Source organism: Hyla sarda, unplaced genomic scaffold, assembly GCF_029499605.1.
Source record: "Hyla sarda isolate aHylSar1 unplaced genomic scaffold, aHylSar1.hap1 scaffold_1531, whole genome shotgun sequence".
NCBI lineage: Eukaryota > Metazoa > Chordata > Amphibia > Anura > Hylidae > Hyla > Hyla sarda.
In genome coordinates this window covers 51,502-70,869 of record NW_026608167.1, presented here as the reverse complement: position 1 = coordinate 70,869, position 19,368 = coordinate 51,502, and the positions used below count along the sequence as shown (strand labels likewise).

General features: G+C 46.4%; 8 non-coding genes and 1 pseudogene across 8 annotated transcripts; all 9 read right to left on the bottom strand.

Moving 5' to 3' along the window:
* Nucleotides 1–981: 981 nt before the first annotated feature.
* LOC130309705 (U2 spliceosomal RNA) lies at nt 982–1,163 on the bottom strand. Its single transcript, XR_008858346.1, has one exon. It is a non-coding gene; the product is annotated as a U2 spliceosomal RNA (small nuclear RNA).
* Nucleotides 1,164–1,855: 692 nt separating this feature from the next.
* On the bottom strand, nt 1,856–2,015 carry LOC130309706 (U2 spliceosomal RNA; annotated as a pseudogene).
* Nucleotides 2,016–4,098: 2,083 nt separating this feature from the next.
* LOC130309696 (U2 spliceosomal RNA) lies at nt 4,099–4,289 on the bottom strand. Its single transcript, XR_008858337.1, has one exon. It is a non-coding gene; the product is annotated as a U2 spliceosomal RNA (small nuclear RNA).
* A 2,084-nt stretch (nt 4,290–6,373) lies between these two features.
* Nucleotides 6,374–6,564, bottom strand: LOC130309695 (U2 spliceosomal RNA). The gene has a single exon (XR_008858336.1). It is a non-coding gene; the product is annotated as a U2 spliceosomal RNA (small nuclear RNA).
* A 2,084-nt stretch (nt 6,565–8,648) lies between these two features.
* Nucleotides 8,649–8,839, bottom strand: LOC130309693 (U2 spliceosomal RNA). Its single transcript, XR_008858335.1, has one exon. It is a non-coding gene; the product is annotated as a U2 spliceosomal RNA (small nuclear RNA).
* A 2,078-nt stretch (nt 8,840–10,917) lies between these two features.
* Nucleotides 10,918–11,108, bottom strand: LOC130309692 (U2 spliceosomal RNA). Its single transcript, XR_008858334.1, has one exon. It is a non-coding gene; the product is annotated as a U2 spliceosomal RNA (small nuclear RNA).
* A 2,087-nt stretch (nt 11,109–13,195) lies between these two features.
* Nucleotides 13,196–13,386, bottom strand: LOC130309690 (U2 spliceosomal RNA). The gene has a single exon (XR_008858332.1). It is a non-coding gene; the product is annotated as a U2 spliceosomal RNA (small nuclear RNA).
* Nucleotides 13,387–15,467: 2,081 nt separating this feature from the next.
* On the bottom strand, nt 15,468–15,658 carry LOC130309689 (U2 spliceosomal RNA). The gene has a single exon (XR_008858331.1). It is a non-coding gene; the product is annotated as a U2 spliceosomal RNA (small nuclear RNA).
* Nucleotides 15,659–17,742: 2,084 nt separating this feature from the next.
* Nucleotides 17,743–17,933, bottom strand: LOC130309688 (U2 spliceosomal RNA). Its single transcript, XR_008858330.1, has one exon. It is a non-coding gene; the product is annotated as a U2 spliceosomal RNA (small nuclear RNA).
* Nucleotides 17,934–19,368: the final 1,435 nt, after the last annotated feature.

The following is a 19,368-nucleotide window of genomic DNA, read 5'->3' as shown; positions in this document are numbered from 1 at the left end:
GCAGATGGAGACACTGGGGGATAATTTTCTAAGGATTTATACTGATTTTTCCTGTCTGAATTTGTCGCACAGAAAGTTGCAGGCCAAATATGTGTGACATTTCTGCGACTTTAGCTTCTAGAGCATTTTTACAACATTATACATAGGTGCTGAATACATAAAAAGCGACTGTTCAGCGACAGACAAGTCGCATCGGCTGAAAGTAGGCCAGAATGTCAGTCCATGTTGGAGCAGGTTTAGATACAGTCTAAAGCATAGATCTCAAAGTCTGTGCACAGAATTTAGCAAGGGCCTCGCACCTTCTGATGCATCAGGTAGGTGCACAATAGCATAGCCTAACCCTCTGTACTTTGGTCTATATTGATGCGGGACATAGACAGCCAGCTGATGACCAATCCATTAGTGCAATGGATGGCTGGAAGCATTTGTCTTTGCCTTTGCAATACCACAGAAGCAATGCATGGTCAATGTACAGCAATGACACACCTGTGTGAACAGCCAGGAGACCCCCCCCCCCCATGTTATGTTACATAGTTACATAGTTAGTACGGTCGAAAAAAGACATATGTCCATCAAGTTCAACCAGGGAATTAAGGGGTAGGGGTGTGGCGCGATATTGGGGAAGGGATGAGATTTTATATTTCTTCATAAGCATTAATCTTATTTTGTCAATTAGGAACATTCAGCACCCACCCGCTATCAAGGCAGCTGCCTATCATGTCATGCCCTACCTGCACAGGTGTGCTGGCTACTCAAATGATCCAATTAAGGAGGCCATTTAGTCAGCAGCAGCAGAAGTCCTGTGCCTGGACGCTCCAACAGCGGCCAGACACAAGCAGAAGCAGAAGCAGCAGCAGCACCACCTTTTGTTTTTTGGCTGCAGCAGCAGCAGCAGCAGCAAGGCCCACAGGGCTGGCTAGCTGGCTAGCCAGCAAGCAGGTAGCAATGAAAGTAGGAATCTTTCTTTTTAACCCTGTAAGGGGGTGGTGCACTGTACCCGAAGATACTGCCATATCGGGTCAATGCATAGGGCGACGGAAGCAAGCTTCGAAATCGGCCCCCGTTCTCAAAAATCCATTTAATATATGGTCCCCAGATAGGGGACGTATCAGATATTAAACTGATAAGAACAGATTTTTTTTTTTTTTTTATCTAAAGCCGAGGAACGTGCTTTCGATTCACCCAAAGTGCAAGAAAAAGTGCAAACGTGTTACACTAAAAAAACGTGCACAAAGGATGCGGTCTATCGCAAGCCCTTCTCCGATAGGAGAGAGGCCCCCCAACAAACCTTACCCTTCGCCTCCGGACCAAAAGGTACCTGCGAGGTTCCAGGTTCGATGTCCCTTTTCGCCGAAGCTACTAGGAGACCACAAATGCTCCCGGCATCCCCCTTGGCGTTAGCCAAGGTATCTGCCCGCAGAGCCGATTACGGTAGGTACCCTGCGAAGCAGGAGTACCCGGGGTGTTTGCAGGGAGGTGCGGAACCTAATGGCCACACACACCTCCCCTAGACCGCCAGGAGGGACACCCAGAAGGGCTACCGCATCCTGACAAATCCTGTGAACACACAACACGCAAAAAGTGACACAGTGAGACAAAAAATAAATAAATAAGTGAATGTGTGCAGATATACTGCCCGGACATCCGGCCGGATCTATAAAAATTTCTCTGATCCTAGCCAGAAGGCCGGGAATCAAGAGGTGAGTGCCACAAGGTGAAGAGATTATGGTGCCCGTGCTTCAACTCAGTGAGCCTATTCTCCCAGTGAGTTTCGGCACCTCGGGGTCACCACTCCCCGAGGCACAAAAGTACCTCGGCTCTAGACCCTCTCAGCCTCATGGCGAGACCCGGAGGGAACAGGTCACATCGGGGCAGCCGTCGAGCTGATTCCTCAGAACCAGCCCCGGAAAGCCCTGGTACACCTGCATCCTCCATGCAGCACCCATCCCCACCAGCATGAAAACTGATAAGAACAGATACTACACTTGATCTTAGCCAAAAGGCCGAGAAGCGATAACCGTGAAAGGGGCGGGCCCAACAAGGTCCCCTTCATGGGCACTATCACTGCTTGCTGTCAGGGAGGCTGCCAGACAATTTTCCATGCACACTCTGGGCTGGGGGGCAGTCAACCACCAGTACACACAGCAGAACCTAAACCCATACCATTATTGCTAAGCAGCAAGACAGGGGCCCATTGCACTCCCACGGGGCCTTTTTAAATGCAATCCATAACCCGGATTTGCCAGGAACCCTTCTTACTCCTCCTACTTGCATGTGACACTGGGCTTAGGATCTGCATAGGAAACACACACACAAGCACACACCTACCTTTGTTGCCTGCAGATGCCTCCTTGGCTGTCCCCAAACGGTATCAAACCAACACCCACGGGAAGCTGTAAGCATAGAGGACATGCCTGCACCCCATTGGACTTACCTGTGTGGGTTAAACCCGGGTTATTTGACAACCTATGGCGGTGATGGTTCTGCTCAGGCAGAGCAGTGCTGATGCTCCTCATAAAGCTGTCGCTGCTGTGAAGGTTCTAGGTGACATCACAAATCCCTATGGTTACATACACAACAAAGCTGGGTTGTTGTTGTTTACACTCTGCAAGGCCTGTGGAAGTGAGTGACATCATAGCACTGTAGTTCTGAGGGTTCTAGATGGATGCAACAATCTCCTGTTGCTTCTATGAAGGCCATAATAGACGACATCACCAAACAGCTCCATAGTCACATACACAGCAAAGGAGAGATGTTGTTTACACCTAGTGATGTCAGTGGTATTGAGTGACATCACAGCACAGTGCTAAGGCTCCTGGGCCTGGACACAGCAGCGGCTGCAATATCTCAACGGAGAATACGTTTATATATATGTGTGTGTGTGCGCGTATATATATATATATATATATATATATATATATATATATATATTTCTCCGCCGAAATCACTTTTAAACCCATTTCCACCTTTTTTTCCCTTCTCTTCCTCTTACTTTTTTTTCACGTTTTTTTACGTTTTTCTCCTTTTCGCCTCTTTTCTGGGCGTATTATTCTTCTTTTTCTTCTTTTTTTTCGTCTAATGCATACCCCATCAGTGCAGCAATGCTTATTCAATACCGCCAGCAGATGGAGACACTGGGGGATAATTTTCTAAGGATTTATACTGATTTTTCCTGTCTGAATTTGTCGCACAGAAAGTTGCAGGCCAAATATGTGTGACATTTCTGCGACTTTAGCTTCTAGAGCATTTTTACAACATTATACATAGGTGCTGAATACATAAAAAGCGACTGTTCAGCGACAGACAAGTCGCATCGGCTGAAAGTAGGCCAGAATGTCAGTCCATGTTGGAGCAGGTTTAGATACAGTCTAAAGCATAGATCTCAAAGTCTGTGCACAGAATTTAGCAAGGGCCTCGCACCTTCTGATGCATCAGGTAGGTGCACAATAGCATAGCCTAACCCTCTGTACTTTGGTCTATATTGATGCGGGACATAGACAGCCAGCTGATGACCAATCCATTAGTGCAATGGATGGCTGGAAGCATTTGTCTTTGCCTTTGCAATACCACAGAAGCAATGCATGGTCAATGTACAGCAATGACACACCTGTGTGAACAGCCAGGAGACCCCCCCCCCCATGTTATGTTACATAGTTACATAGTTAGTACGGTCGAAAAAAGACATATGTCCATCAAGTTCAACCAGGGAATTAAGGGGTAGGGGTGTGGCGCGATATTGGGGAAGGGATGAGATTTTATATTTCTTCATAAGCATTAATCTTATTTTGTCAATTAGGAACATTCAGCACCCACCCGCTATCAAGGCAGCTGCCTATCATGTCATGCCCTACCTGCACAGGTGTGCTGGCTACTCAAATGATCCAATTAAGGAGGCCATTTAGTCAGCAGCAGCAGAAGTCCTGTGCCTGGACGCTCCAACAGCGGCCAGACACAAGCAGAAGCAGAAGCAGCAGCAGCACCACCTTTTGTTTTTTGGCTGCAGCAGCAGCAGCAGCAAGGCCCACAGGGCTGGCTAGCTGGCTAGCCAGCAAGCAGGTAGCAATGAAAGTAGGAATCTTTCTTTTTAACCCTGTAAGGGGGTGGTGCACTGTACCCGAAGATACTGCCATATCGGGTCAATGCATAGGGCGACGGAAGCAAGCTTCGAAATCGGCCCCCGTTCTCAAAAATCCATTTAATATATGGTCCCCAGATAGGGGACGTATCAGATATTAAACTGATAAGAACAGATACTACACTTGATCTTAGCCAAAAGGCCGAGAAGCGATAACCGTGAAAGGGGCGGGCCCAACAAGGTCCCCTTCATGGGCACTATCACTGCTTGCTGTCAGGGAGGCTGCCAGACAATTTTCCATGCACACTCTGGGCTGGGGGGCAGTCAACCACCAGTACACACAGCAGAACCTAAACCCATACCATTATTGCTAAGCAGCAAGACAGGGGCCCATTGCACTCCCACGGGGCCTTTTTAAATGCAATCCATAACCCGGATTTGCCAGGAACCCTTCTTACTCCTCCTACTTGCATGTGACACTGGGCTTAGGATCTGCATAGGAAACACACACACAAGCACACACCTACCTTTGTTGCCTGCAGATGCCTCCTTGGCTGTCCCCAAACGGTATCAAACCAACACCCACGGGAAGCTGTAAGCATAGAGGACATGCCTGCACCCCATTGGACTTACCTGTGTGGGTTAAACCCGGGTTATTTGACAACCTATGGCGGTGATGGTTCTGCTCAGGCAGAGCAGTGCTGATGCTCCTCATAAAGCTGTCGCTGCTGTGAAGGTTCTAGGTGACATCACAAATCCCTATGGTTACATACACAACAAAGCTGGGTTGTTGTTGTTTACACTCTGCAAGGCCTGTGGAAGTGAGTGACATCATAGCACTGTAGTTCTGAGGGTTCTAGATGGATGCAACAATCTCCTGTTGCTTCTATGAAGGCCATAATAGACGACATCACCAAACAGCTCCATAGTCACATACACAGCAAAGGAGAGATGTTGTTTACACCTAGTGATGTCAGTGGTATTGAGTGACATCACAGCACAGTGCTAAGGCTCCTGGGCCTGGACACAGCAGCGGCTGCAATATCTCAACGGAGAATACGTTTATATATATGTGTGTGTGTGCGCGTATATATATATATATATATATATATATATATATATATATATATATTTCTCCGCCGAAATCACTTTTAAACCCATTTCCACCTTTTTTTCCCTTCTCTTCCTCTTACTTTTTTTTCACGTTTTTTTACGTTTTTCTCCTTTTCGCCTCTTTTCTGGGCGTATTATTCTTCTTTTTCTTCTTTTTTTTCGTCTAATGCATACCCCATCAGTGCAGCAATGCTTATTCAATACCGCCAGCAGATGGAGACACTGGGGGATAATTTTCTAAGGATTTATACTGATTTTTCCTGTCTGAATTTGTCGCACAGAAAGTTGCAGGCCAAATATGTGTGACATTTCTGCGACTTTAGCTTCTAGAGCATTTTTACAACATTATACATAGGTGCTGAATACATAAAAAGCGACTGTTCAGCGACAGACATGTCGCATCGGCTGAAAGTAGGCCAGAATGTCAGTCCATGTTGGAGCAGGTTTAGATACAGTCTAAAGCATAGATCTCAAAGTCTGTGCACAGAATTTAGCAAGGGCCTCGCACCTTCTGATGCATCAGGTAGGTGCACAATAGCATAGCCTAACCCTCTGTACTTTGGTCTATATTGATGCGGGACATAGACAGCCAGCTGATGACCAATCCATTAGTGCAATGGATGGCTGGAAGCATTTGTCTTTGCCTTTGCAATACCACAGAAGCAATGTATGGTCAATGTACAGCAATGACACACCTGTGTGAACAGCCAGGAGACCCCCCCCCCATGTTATGTTACATAGTTACATAGTTAGTACGGTCGAAAAAAGACATATGTCCATCAAGTTCAACCAGGGAATTAAGGGGTAGGGGTGTGGCGCGATATTGGGGAAGGGATGAGATTTTATATTTCTTCATAAGCATTAATCTTATTTTGTCAATTAGGAACATTCAGCACCCACCCGCTATCAAGGCAGCTGCCTATCATGTCATGCCCTACCTGCACAGGTGTGCTGGCTACTCAAATGATCCAATTAAGGAGGCCATTTAGTCAGCAGCAGCAGAAGTCCTGTGCCTGGACGCTCCAACAGCGGCCAGACACAAGCAGAAGCAGAAGCAGCAGCAGCACCACCTTTTGTTTTTTGGCTGCAGCAGCAGCAGCAGCAAGGCCCACAGGGCTGGCTAGCTGGCTAGCCAGCAAGCAGGTAGCAATGAAAGTAGGAATCTTTCTTTTTAACCCTGTAAGGGGGTGGTGCACTGTACCCGAAGATACTGCCATATCGGGTCAATGCATAGGGCGACGGAAGCAAGCTTCGAAATCGGCCCCCGTTCTCAAAAATCCATTTAATATATGGTCCCCAGATAGGGGACGTATCAGATATTAAACTGATAAGAACAGATACTACACTTGATCTTAGCCAAAAGGCCGAGAAGCGATAACCGTGAAAGGGGCGGGCCCAACAAGGTCCCCTTCATGGGCACTATCACTGCTTGCTGTCAGGGAGGCTGCCAGACAATTTTCCATGCACACTCTGGGCTGGGGGGCAGTCAACCACCAGTACACACAGCAGAACCTAAACCCATACCATTATTGCTAAGCAGCAAGACAGGGGCCCATTGCACTCCCACGGGGCCTTTTTAAATGCAATCCATAACCCGGATTTGCCAGGAACCCTTCTTACTCCTCCTACTTGCATGTGACACTGGGCTTAGGATCTGCATAGGAAACACACACACAAGCACACACCTACCTTTGTTGCCTGCAGATGCCTCCTTGGCTGTCCCCAAACGGTATCAAACCAACACCCACGGGAAGCTGTAAGCATAGAGGACATGCCTGCACCCCATTGGACTTACCTGTGTGGGTTAAACCCGGGTTATTTGACAACCTATGGCGGTGATGGTTCTGCTCAGGCAGAGCAGTGCTGATGCTCCTCATAAAGCTGTCGCTGCTGTGAAGGTTCTAGGTGACATCACAAATCCCTATGGTTACATACACAACAAAGCTGGGTTGTTGTTGTTTACACTCTGCAAGGCCTGTGGAAGTGAGTGACATCATAGCACTGTAGTTCTGAGGGTTCTAGATGGATGCAACAATCTCCTGTTGCTTCTATGAAGGCCATAATAGACGACATCACCAAACAGCTCCATAGTCACATACACAGCAAAGGAGAGATGTTGTTTACACCTAGTGATGTCAGTGGTATTGAGTGACATCACAGCACAGTGCTAAGGCTCCTGGGCCTGGACACAGCAGCGGCTGCAATATCTCAACGGAGAATACGTTTATATATATGTGTGTGTGTGCGCGTATATATATATATATATATATATATATATATATATATATATATTTCTCCGCCGAAATCACTTTTAAACCCATTTCCACCTTTTTTTCCCTTCTCTTCCTCTTACTTTTTTTTCACGTTTTTTTACGTTTTTCTCCTTTTCGCCTCTTTTCTGGGCGTATTATTCTTCTTTTTCTTCTTTTTTTTCGTCTAATGCATACCCCATCAGTGCAGCAATGCTTATTCAATACCGCCAGCAGATGGAGACACTGGGGGATAATTTTCTAAGGATTTATACTGATTTTTCCTGTCTGAATTTGTCGCACAGAAAGTTGCAGGCCAAATATGTGTGACATTTCTGCGACTTTAGCTTCTAGAGCATTTTTACAACATTATACATAGGTGCTGAATACATAAAAAGCGACTGTTCAGCGACAGACAAGTCGCATCGGCTGAAAGTAGGCCAGAATGTCAGTCCATGTTGGAGCAGGTTTAGATACAGTCTAAAGCATAGATCTCAAAGTCTGTGCACAGAATTTAGCAAGGGCCTCGCACCTTCTGATGCATCAGGTAGGTGCACAATAGCATAGCCTAACCCTCTGTACTTTGGTCTATATTGATGCGGGACATAGACAGCCAGCTGATGACCAATCCATTAGTGCAATGGATGGCTGGAAGCATTTGTCTTTGCCTTTGCAATACCACAGAAGCAATGTATGGTCAATGTACAGCAATGACACACCTGTGTGAACAGCCAGGAGACCCCCCCCCCCCATGTTATGTTACATAGTTACATAGTTAGTACGGTCGAAAAAAGACATATGTCCATCAAGTTCAACCAGGGAATTAAGGGGTAGGGGTGTGGCGCGATATTGGGGAAGGGATGAGATTTTATATTTCTTCATAAGCATTAATCTTATTTTGTCAATTAGGAACATTCAGCACCCACCCGCTATCAAGGCAGCTGCCTATCATGTCATGCCCTACCTGCACAGGTGTGCTGGCTACTCAAATGATCCAATTAAGGAGGCCATTTAGTCAGCAGCAGCAGAAGTCCTGTGCCTGGACGCTCCAACAGCGGCCAGACACAAGCAGAAGCAGAAGCAGCAGCAGCACCACCTTTTGTTTTTTGGCTGCAGCAGCAGCAGCAGCAAGGCCCACAGGGCTGGCTAGCTGGCTAGCCAGCAAGCAGGTAGCAATGAAAGTAGGAATCTTTCTTTTTAACCCTGTAAGGGGGTGGTGCACTGTACCCGAAGATACTGCCATATCGGGTCAATGCATAGGGCGACGGAAGCAAGCTTCGAAATCGGCCCCCGTTCTCAAAAATCCATTTAATATATGGTCCCCAGATAGGGGACGTATCAGATATTAAACTGATAAGAACAGATACTACACTTGATCTTAGCCAAAAGGCCGAGAAGCGATAACCGTGAAAGGGGCGGGCCCAACAAGGTCCCCTTCATGGGCACTATCACTGCTTGCTGTCAGGGAGGCTGCCAGACAATTTTCCATGCACACTCTGGGCTGGGGGGCAGTCAACCACCAGTACACACAGCAGAACCTAAACCCATACCATTATTGCTAAGCAGCAAGACAGGGGCCCATTGCACTCCCACGGGGCCTTTTTAAATGCAATCCATAACCCGGATTTGCCAGGAACCCTTCTTACTCCTCCTACTTGCATGTGACACTGGGCTTAGGATCTGCATAGGAAACACACACACAAGCACACACCTACCTTTGTTGCCTGCAGATGCCTCCTTGGCTGTCCCCAAACGGTATCAAACCAACACCCACGGGAAGCTGTAAGCATAGAGGACATGCCTGCACCCCATTGGACTTACCTGTGTGGGTTAAACCCGGGTTATTTGACAACCTATGGCGGTGATGGTTCTGCTCAGGCAGAGCAGTGCTGATGCTCCTCATAAAGCTGTCGCTGCTGTGAAGGTTCTAGGTGACATCACAAATCCCTATGGTTACATACACAACAAAGCTGGGTTGTTGTTGTTTACACTCTGCAAGGCCTGTGGAAGTGAGTGACATCATAGCACTGTAGTTCTGAGGGTTCTAGATGGATGCAACAATCTCCTGTTGCTTCTATGAAGGCCATAATAGACGACATCACCAAACAGCTCCATAGTCACATACACAGCAAAGGAGAGATGTTGTTTACACCTAGTGATGTCAGTGGTATTGAGTGACATCACAGCACAGTGCTAAGGCTCCTGGGCCTGGACACAGCAGCGGCTGCAATATCTCAACGGAGAATACGTTTATATATATGTGTGTGTGTGCGCGTATATATATATATATATATATATATATATATATATTTCTCCGCCGAAATCACTTTTAAACCCATTTCCACCTTTTTTTCCCTTCTCTTCCTCTTACTTTTTTTTCACGTTTTTTTACGTTTTTCTCCTTTTCGCCTCTTTTCTGGGCGTATTATTCTTCTTTTTCTTCTTTTTTTTCGTCTAATGCATACCCCATCAGTGCAGCAATGCTTATTCAATACCGCCAGCAGATGGAGACACTGGGGGATAATTTTCTAAGGATTTATACTGATTTTTCCTGTCTGAATTTGTCGCACAGAAAGTTGCAGGCCAAATATGTGTGACATTTCTGCGACTTTAGCTTCTAGAGCATTTTTACAACATTATACATAGGTGCTGAATACATAAAAAGCGACTGTTCAGCGACAGACAAGTCGCATCGGCTGAAAGTAGGCCAGAATGTCAGTCCATGTTGGAGCAGGTTTAGATACAGTCTAAAGCATAGATCTCAAAGTCTGTGCACAGAATTTAGCAAGGGCCTCGCACCTTCTGATGCATCAGGTAGGTGCACAATAGCATAGCCTAACCCTCTGTACTTTGGTCTATATTGATGCGGGACATAGACAGCCAGCTGATGACCAATCCATTAGTGCAATGGATGGCTGGAAGCATTTGTCTTTGCCTTTGCAATACCACAGAAGCAATGCATGGTCAATGTACAGCAATGACACACCTGTGTGAACAGCCAGGAGACCCCCCCCCCCATGTTATGTTACATAGTTACATAGTTAGTACGGTCGAAAAAAGACATATGTCCATCAAGTTCAACCAGGGAATTAAGGGGTAGGGGTGTGGCGCGATATTGGGGAAGGGATGAGATTTTATATTTCTTCATAAGCATTAATCTTATTTTGTCAATTAGGAACATTCAGCACCCACCCGCTATCAAGGCAGCTGCCTATCATGTCATGCCCTACCTGCACAGGTGTGCTGGCTACTCAAATGATCCAATTAAGGAGGCCATTTAGTCAGCAGCAGCAGAAGTCCTGTGCCTGGACGCTCCAACAGCGGCCAGACACAAGCAGAAGCAGAAGCAGCAGCAGCACCACCTTTTGTTTTTTGGCTGCAGCAGCAGCAGCAGCAGCAAGGCCCACAGGGCTGGCTAGCTGGCTAGCCAGCAAGCAGGTAGCAATGAAAGTAGGAATCTTTCTTTTTAACCCTGTAAGGGGGTGGTGCACTGTACCCGAAGATACTGCCATATCGGGTCAATGCATAGGGCGACGGAAGCAAGCTTCGAAATCGGCCCCCGTTCTCAAAAATCCATTTAATATATGGTCCCCAGATAGGGGACGTATCAGATATTAAACTGATAAGAACAGATACTACACTTGATCTTAGCCAAAAGGCCGAGAAGCGATAACCGTGAAAGGGGCGGGCCCAACAAGGTCCCCTTCATGGGCACTATCACTGCTTGCTGTCAGGGAGGCTGCCAGACAATTTTCCATGCACACTCTGGGCTGGGGGGCAGTCAACCACCAGTACACACAGCAGAACCTAAACCCATACCATTATTGCTAAGCAGCAAGACAGGGGCCCATTGCACTCCCACGGGGCCTTTTTAAATGCAATCCATAACCCGGATTTGCCAGGAACCCTTCTTACTCCTCCTACTTGCATGTGACACTGGGCTTAGGATCTGCATAGGAAACACACACACAAGCACACACCTACCTTTGTTGCCTGCAGATGCCTCCTTGGCTGTCCCCAAACGGTATCAAACCAACACCCACGGGAAGCTGTAAGCATAGAGGACATGCCTGCACCCCATTGGACTTACCTGTGTGGGTTAAACCCGGGTTATTTGACAACCTATGGCGGTGATGGTTCTGCTCAGGCAGAGCAGTGCTGATGCTCCTCATAAAGCTGTCGCTGCTGTGAAGGTTCTAGGTGACATCACAAATCCCTATGGTTACATACACAACAAAGCTGGGTTGTTGTTGTTTACACTCTGCAAGGCCTGTGGAAGTGAGTGACATCATAGCACTGTAGTTCTGAGGGTTCTAGATGGATGCAACAATCTCCTGTTGCTTCTATGAAGGCCATAATAGACGACATCACCAAACAGCTCCATAGTCACATACACAGCAAAGGAGAGATGTTGTTTACACCTAGTGATGTCAGTGGTATTGAGTGACATCACAGCACAGTGCTAAGGCTCCTGGGCCTGGACACAGCAGCGGCTGCAATATCTCAACGGAGAATACGTTTATATATATGTGTGTGTGTGCACGTATATATATATATATATATATATATATATATATATATATTTCTCCGCCGAAATCACTTTTAAACCCATTTCCACCTTTTTTTCCCTTCTCTTCCTCTTACTTTTTTTTCACGTTTTTTTACGTTTTTCTCCTTTTCGCCTCTTTTCTGGGCGTATTATTCTTCTTTTTCTTCTTTTTTTTCGTCTAATGCATACCCCATCAGTGCAGCAATGCTTATTCAATACCGCCAGCAGATGGAGACACTGGGGGATAATTTTCTAAGGATTTATACTGATTTTTCCTGTCTGAATTTGTCGCACAGAAAGTTGCAGGCCAAATATGTGTGACATTTCTGCGACTTTAGCTTCTAGAGCATTTTTACAACATTATACATAGGTGCTGAATACATAAAAAGCGACTGTTCAGCGACAGACAAGTCGCATCGGCTGAAAGTAGGCCAGAATGTCAGTCCATGTTGGAGCAGGTTTAGATACAGTCTAAAGCATAGATCTCAAAGTCTGTGCACAGAATTTAGCAAGGGCCTCGCACCTTCTGATGCATCAGGTAGGTGCACAATAGCATAGCCTAACCCTCTGTACTTTGGTCTATATTGATGCGGGACATAGACAGCCAGCTGATGACCAATCCATTAGTGCAATGGATGGCTGGAAGCATTTGTCTTTGCCTTTGCAATACCACAGAAGCAATGCATGGTCAATGTACAGCAATGACACACCTGTGTGAACAGCCAGGAGACCCCCCCCCCCATGTTATGTTACATAGTTACATAGTTAGTACGGTCGAAAAAAGACATATGTCCATCAAGTTCAACCAGGGAATTAAGGGGTAGGGGTGTGGCGCGATATTGGGGAAGGGATGAGATTTTATATTTCTTCATAAGCATTAATCTTATTTTGTCAATTAGGAACATTCAGCACCCACCCGCTATCAAGGCAGCTGCCTATCATGTCATGCCCTACCTGCACAGGTGTGCTGGCTACTCAAATGATCCAATTAAGGAGGCCATTTAGTCAGCAGCAGCAGAAGTCCTGTGCCTGGACGCTCCAACAGCGGCCAGACACAAGCAGAAGCAGAAGCAGCAGCAGCACCACCTTTTGTTTTTTGGCTGCAGCAGCAGCAGCAGCAAGGCCCACAGGGCTGGCTGGCTGGCTAGCTGGCTAGCCAGCAAGCAGGTAGCAATGAAAGTAGGAATCTTTCTTTTTAACCCTGTAAGGGGGTGGTGCACTGTACCCGAAGATACTGCCATATCGGGTCAATGCATAGGGCGACGGAAGCAAGCTTCGAAATCGGCCCCCGTTCTCAAAAATCCATTTAATATATGGTCCCCAGATAGGGGACGTATCAGATATTAAACTGATAAGAACAGATACTACACTTGATCTTAGCCAAAAGGCCGAGAAGCGATAACCGTGAAAGGGGCGGGCCCAACAAGGTCCCCTTCATGGGCACTATCACTGCTTGCTGTCAGGGAGGCTGCCAGACAATTTTCCATGCACACTCTGGGCTGGGGGGCAGTCAACCACCAGTACACACAGCAGAACCTAAACCCATACCATTATTGCTAAGCAGCAAGACAGGGGCCCATTGCACTCCCACGGGGCCTTTTTAAATGCAATCCATAACCCGGATTTGCCAGGAACCCTTCTTACTCCTCCTACTTGCATGTGACACTGGGCTTAGGATCTGCATAGGAAACACACACACAAGCACACACCTACCTTTGTTGCCTGCAGATGCCTCCTTGGCTGTCCCCAAACGGTATCAAACCAACACCCACGGGAAGCTGTAAGCATAGAGGACATGCCTGCACCCCATTGGACTTACCTGTGTGGGTTAAACCCGGGTTATTTGACAACCTATGGCGGTGATGGTTCTGCTCAGGCAGAGCAGTGCTGATGCTCCTCATAAAGCTGTCGCTGCTGTGAAGGTTCTAGGTGACATCACAAATCCCTATGGTTACATACACAACAAAGCTGGGTTGTTGTTGTTTACACTCTGCAAGGCCTGTGGAAGTGAGTGACATCATAGCACTGTAGTTCTGAGGGTTCTAGATGGATGCAACAATCTCCTGTTGCTTCTATGAAGGCCATAATAGACGACATCACCAAACAGCTCCATAGTCACATACACAGCAAAGGAGAGATGTTGTTTACACCTAGTGATGTCAGTGGTATTGAGTGACATCACAGCACAGTGCTAAGGCTCCTGGGCCTGGACACAGCAGCGGCTGCAATATCTCAACGGAGAATACGTTTATATATATGTGTGTGTGTGCGCGTATATATATATATATATATATATATATATATATATATATATATTTCTCCGCCGAAATCACTTTTAAACCCATTTCCACCTTTTTTTCCCTTCTCTTCCTCTTACTTTTTTTTCACGTTTTTTTACGTTTTTCTCCTTTTCGCCTCTTTTCTGGGCGTATTATTCTTCTTTTTCTTCTTTTTTTTCGTCTAATGCATACCCCATCAGTGCAGCAATGCTTATTCAATACCGCCAGCAGATGGAGACACTGGGGGATAATTTTCTAAGGATTTATACTGATTTTTCCTGTCTGAATTTGTCGCACAGAAAGTTGCAGGCCAAATATGTGTGACATTTCTGCGACTTTAGCTTCTAGAGCATTTTTACAACATTATACATAGGTGCTGAATACATAAAAAGCGACTGTTCAGCGACAGACAAGTCGCATCGGCTGAAAGTAGGCCAGAATGTCAGTCCATGTTGGAGCAGGTTTAGATACAGTCTAAAGCATAGATCTCAAAGTCTGTGCACAGAATTTAGCAAGGGCCTCGCACCTTCTGATGCATCAGGTAGGTGCACAATAGCATAGCCTAACCCTCTGTACTTTGGTCTATATTGATGCGGGACATAGACAGCCAGCTGATGACCAATCCATTAGTGCAATGGATGGCTGGAAGCATTTGTCTTTGCCTTTGCAATACCACAGAAGCAATGCATGGTCAATGTACAGCAATGACACACCTGTGTGAACAGCCAGGAGACCCCCCCCCATGTTATGTTACATAGTTACATAGTTAGTACGGTCGAAAAAAGACATATGTCCATCAAGTTCAACCAGGGAATTAAGGGGTAGGGGTGTGGCGCGATATTGGGGAAGGGATGAGATTTTATATTTCTTCATAAGCATTAATCTTATTTTGTCAATTAGGAACATTCAGCACCCACCCGCTATCAAGGCAGCTGCCTATCATGTCATGCCCTACCTGCACAGGTGTGCTGGCTACTCAAATGATCCAATTAAGGAGGCCATTTAGTCAGCAGCAGCAGAAGTCCTGTGCCTGGACGCTCCAACAGCGGCCAGACACAAGCAGAAGCAGAAGCAGCAGCAGCACCACCTTTTGTTTTTTGGCTGCAGCAGCAGCAGCAGCAAGGCCCACAGGGCTGGCTAGCTGGCTAGCCAGCAAGCAGGTAGCAATGAAAGTAGGAATCTTTCTTTTTAACCCTGTAAGGGGGTGGTGCACTGTACCCGAAGATACTGCCATATCGGGTCAATGCATAGGGCGACGGAAGCAAGCTTCGAAATCGGCCCCCGTTCTCAAAAATCCATTTAATATATGGTCCCCAGATAGGGGACGTATCAGATATTAAACTGATAAGAACAGATACTACACTTGATCTTAGCCAAAAGGCCGAGAAGCGATAACCGTGAAAGGGGCGGGCCCAACAAGGTCCCCTTCATGGGCACTATCACTGCTTGCTGTCAGGGAGGCTGCCAGACAATTTTCCATGCACACTCTGGGCTGGGGGGCAGTCAACCACCAGTACACACAGCAGAACCTAAACCCATACCATTATTGCTAAGCAGCAAGACAGGGGCCCATTGCACTCCCACGGGGCCTTTTTAAATGCAATCCATAACCCGGATTTGCCAGGAACCCTTCTTACTCCTCCTACTTGCATGTGACACTGGGCTTAGGATCTGCATAGGAAACACACACACAAGCACACACCTACCTTTGTTGCCTGCAGATGCCTCCTTGGCTGTCCCCAAACGGTATCAAACCAACACCCACGGGAAGCTGTAAGCATAGAGGACATGCCTGCACCCCATTGGACTTACCTGTGTGGGTTAAACCCGGGTTATTTGACAACCTATGGCGGTGATGGTTCTGCTCAGGCAGAGCAGTGCTGATGCTCCTCATAAAGCTGTCGCTGCTGTGAAGGTTCTAGGTGACATCACAAATCCCTATGGTTACATACACAACAAAGCTGGGTTGTTGTTGTTTACACTCTGCAAGGCCTGTGGAAGTGAGTGACATCATAGCACTGTAGTTCTGAGGGTTCTAGATGGATGCAACAATCTCCTGTTGCTTCTATGAAGGCCATAATAGACGACATCACCAAACAGCTCCATAGTCACATACACAGCAAAGGAGAGATGTTGTTTACACCTAGTGATGTCAGTGGTATTGAGTGACATCACAGCACAGTGCTAAGGCTCCTGGGCCTGGACACAGCAGCGGCTGCAATATCTCAACGGAGAATACGTTTATATATATGTGTGTGTGTGCGCGTATATATATATATATATATATATATATATATATATATATATATATTTCTCCGCCGAAATCACTTTTAAACCCATTTCCACCTTTTTTTCCCTTCTCTTCCTCTTACTTTTTTTTCACGTTTTTTTACGTTTTTCTCCTTTTCGCCTCTTTTCTGGGCGTATTATTCTTCTTTTTCTTCTTTTTTTTCGTCTAATGCATACCCCATCAGTGCAGCAATGCTTATTCAATACCGCCAGCAGATGGAGACACTGGGGGATAATTTTCTAAGGATTTATACTGATTTTTCCTGTCTGAATTTGTCGCACAGAAAGTTGCAGGCCAAATATGTGTGACATTTCTGCGACTTTAGCTTCTAGAGCATTTTTACAACATTATACATAGGTGCTGAATACATAAAAAGCGACTGTTCAGCGACAGACAAGTCGCATCGGCTGAAAGTAGGCCAGAATGTCAGTCCATGTTGGAGCAGGTTTAGATACAGTCTAAAGCATAGATCTCAAAGTCTGTGCACAGAATTTAGCAAGGGCCTCGCACCTTCTGATGCATCAGGTAGGTGCACAATAGCATAGCCTAACCCTCTGTACTTTGGTCTATATTGATGCGGGACATAGACAGCCAGCTGATGACCAATCCATTAGTGCAATGGATGGCTGGAAGCATTTGTCTTTGCCTTTGCAATACCACAGAAGCAATGCATGGTCAATGTACAGCAATGACACACCTGTGTGAACAGCCAGGAGACCCCCCCCCCATGTTATGTTACATAGTTACATAGTTAGTACGGTCGAAAAAAGACATATGTCCATCAAGTTCAACCAGGGAATTAAGGGGTAGGGGTGTGGCGCGATATTGGGGAAGGGATGAGATTTTATATTTCTTCATAAGCATTAATCTTATTTTGTCAATTAGGAACATTCAGCACCCACCCGCTATCAAGGCAGCTGCCTATCATGTCATGCCCTACCTGCACAGGTGTGCTGGCTACTCAAATGATCCAATTAAGGAGGCCATTTAGTCAGCAGCAGCAGAAGTCCTGTGCCTGGACGCTCCAACAGCGGCCAGACACAAGCAGAAGCAGAAGCAGCAGCAGCACCACCTTTTGTTTTTTGGCTGCAGCAGCAGCAGCAGCAAGGCCCACAGGGCTGGCTAGCTGGCTAGCCAGCAAGCAGGTAGCAATGAAAGTAGGAATCTTTCTTTTTAACCCTGTAAGGGGGTGGTGCACTGTACCCGAAGATACTGCCATATCGGGTCAATGCATAGGGCGACGGAAGCAAGCTTCGAAATCGGCCCCCGTTCTCAAAAATCCATTTAATATATGGTCCCCAGATAGGGGACGTATCAGATATTAAACTGATAAGAACAGATACTACACTTGATCTTAGCCAAAAGGCCGAGAAGCGATAACCGTGAAAGGGGCGGGCCCAACAAGGTCCCCTTCATGGGCACTATCACTGCTTGCTGTCAGGGAGGCTGCCAGACAATTTTCCATGCACACTCTGGGCTGGGGGGCAGTCAACCACCAGTACACACAGCAGAACCTAAACCCATACCATTATTGCTAAGCAGCAAGACAGGGGCCCATTGCACTCCCACGGGGCCTTTTTAAATGCAATCCATAACCCGGATTTGCCAGGAACCCTTCTTACTCCTCCTACTTGCATGTGACACTGGGCTTAGGATCTGCATAGGAAACACACACACAAGCACACACCTACCTTTGTTGCCTGCAGATGCCTCCTTGGCTGTCCCCAAACGGTATCAAACCAACACCCACGGGAAGCTGTAAGCATAGAGGACATGCCTGCACCCCATTGGACTTACCTGTGTGGGTTAAACCCGGGTTATTTGACAACCTATGGCGGTGATGGTTCTGCTCAGGCAGAGCAGTGCTGATGCTCCTCATAAAGCTGTCGCTGCTGTGAAGGTTCTAGGTGACATCACAAATCCCTATGGTTACATACACAACAAAGCTGGGTTGTTGTTGTTTACACTCTGCAAGGCCTGTGGAAGTGAGTGACATCATAGCACTGTAGTTCTGAGGGTTCTAGATGGATGCAACAATCTCCTGTTGCTTCTATGAAGGCCATAATAGACGACATCACCAAACAGCTCCATAGTCACATACACAGCAAAGGAGAGATGTTGTTTACACCTAGTGATGTCAGTGGTATTGAGTGACATCACAGTACAGTGCTAAGGCTCCTGGGCCTGGACACAGCAGCGGCTGCAATATCTCAACGGAGAATACGTTTATATATATGTGTGTGTGTGCGCGTATATATATATATATATATATATATATATATATATTTCTCCGCCGAAATCACTTTTAAACCCATTTCCACCTTTTTTTCCCTTCTCTTCCTCTTACTTTTTTTTCACGTTTTTTTACGTTTTTCTCCTTTTCGCCTCTTTTCTGGGCGTATTATTCTTCTTTTTCTTCTTTTTTTTCGTCTAATGCATACCCCATCAGTGCAGAAATGCTTATTCAATACCGCCAGCAGATGGAGACACTGGGGGATAATTTTCTAAGGATTTATACTGATTTTTCCTGTCTGAATTTGTCGCACAGAAAGTTGCAGGCCAAATATGTGTGACATTTCTGCGACTTTAGCTTCTAGAGCAGTTTTACAACATTATACATAGGTGCTGAATACATAAAAAGCGACTGTTCAGCGACAGACAAGTCGCATCGGCTGAAAGTAGGCCAGAATGTCAGTCCATGTTGGAGCAGGTTTAGATACAGTCTAAAGCATAGATCTCAAAGTCTGTGCACAGAATTTAGCAAGGGCCTCGTACCTTCTGATGCATCAGGTAGGTGCACAATAGCATAGCCT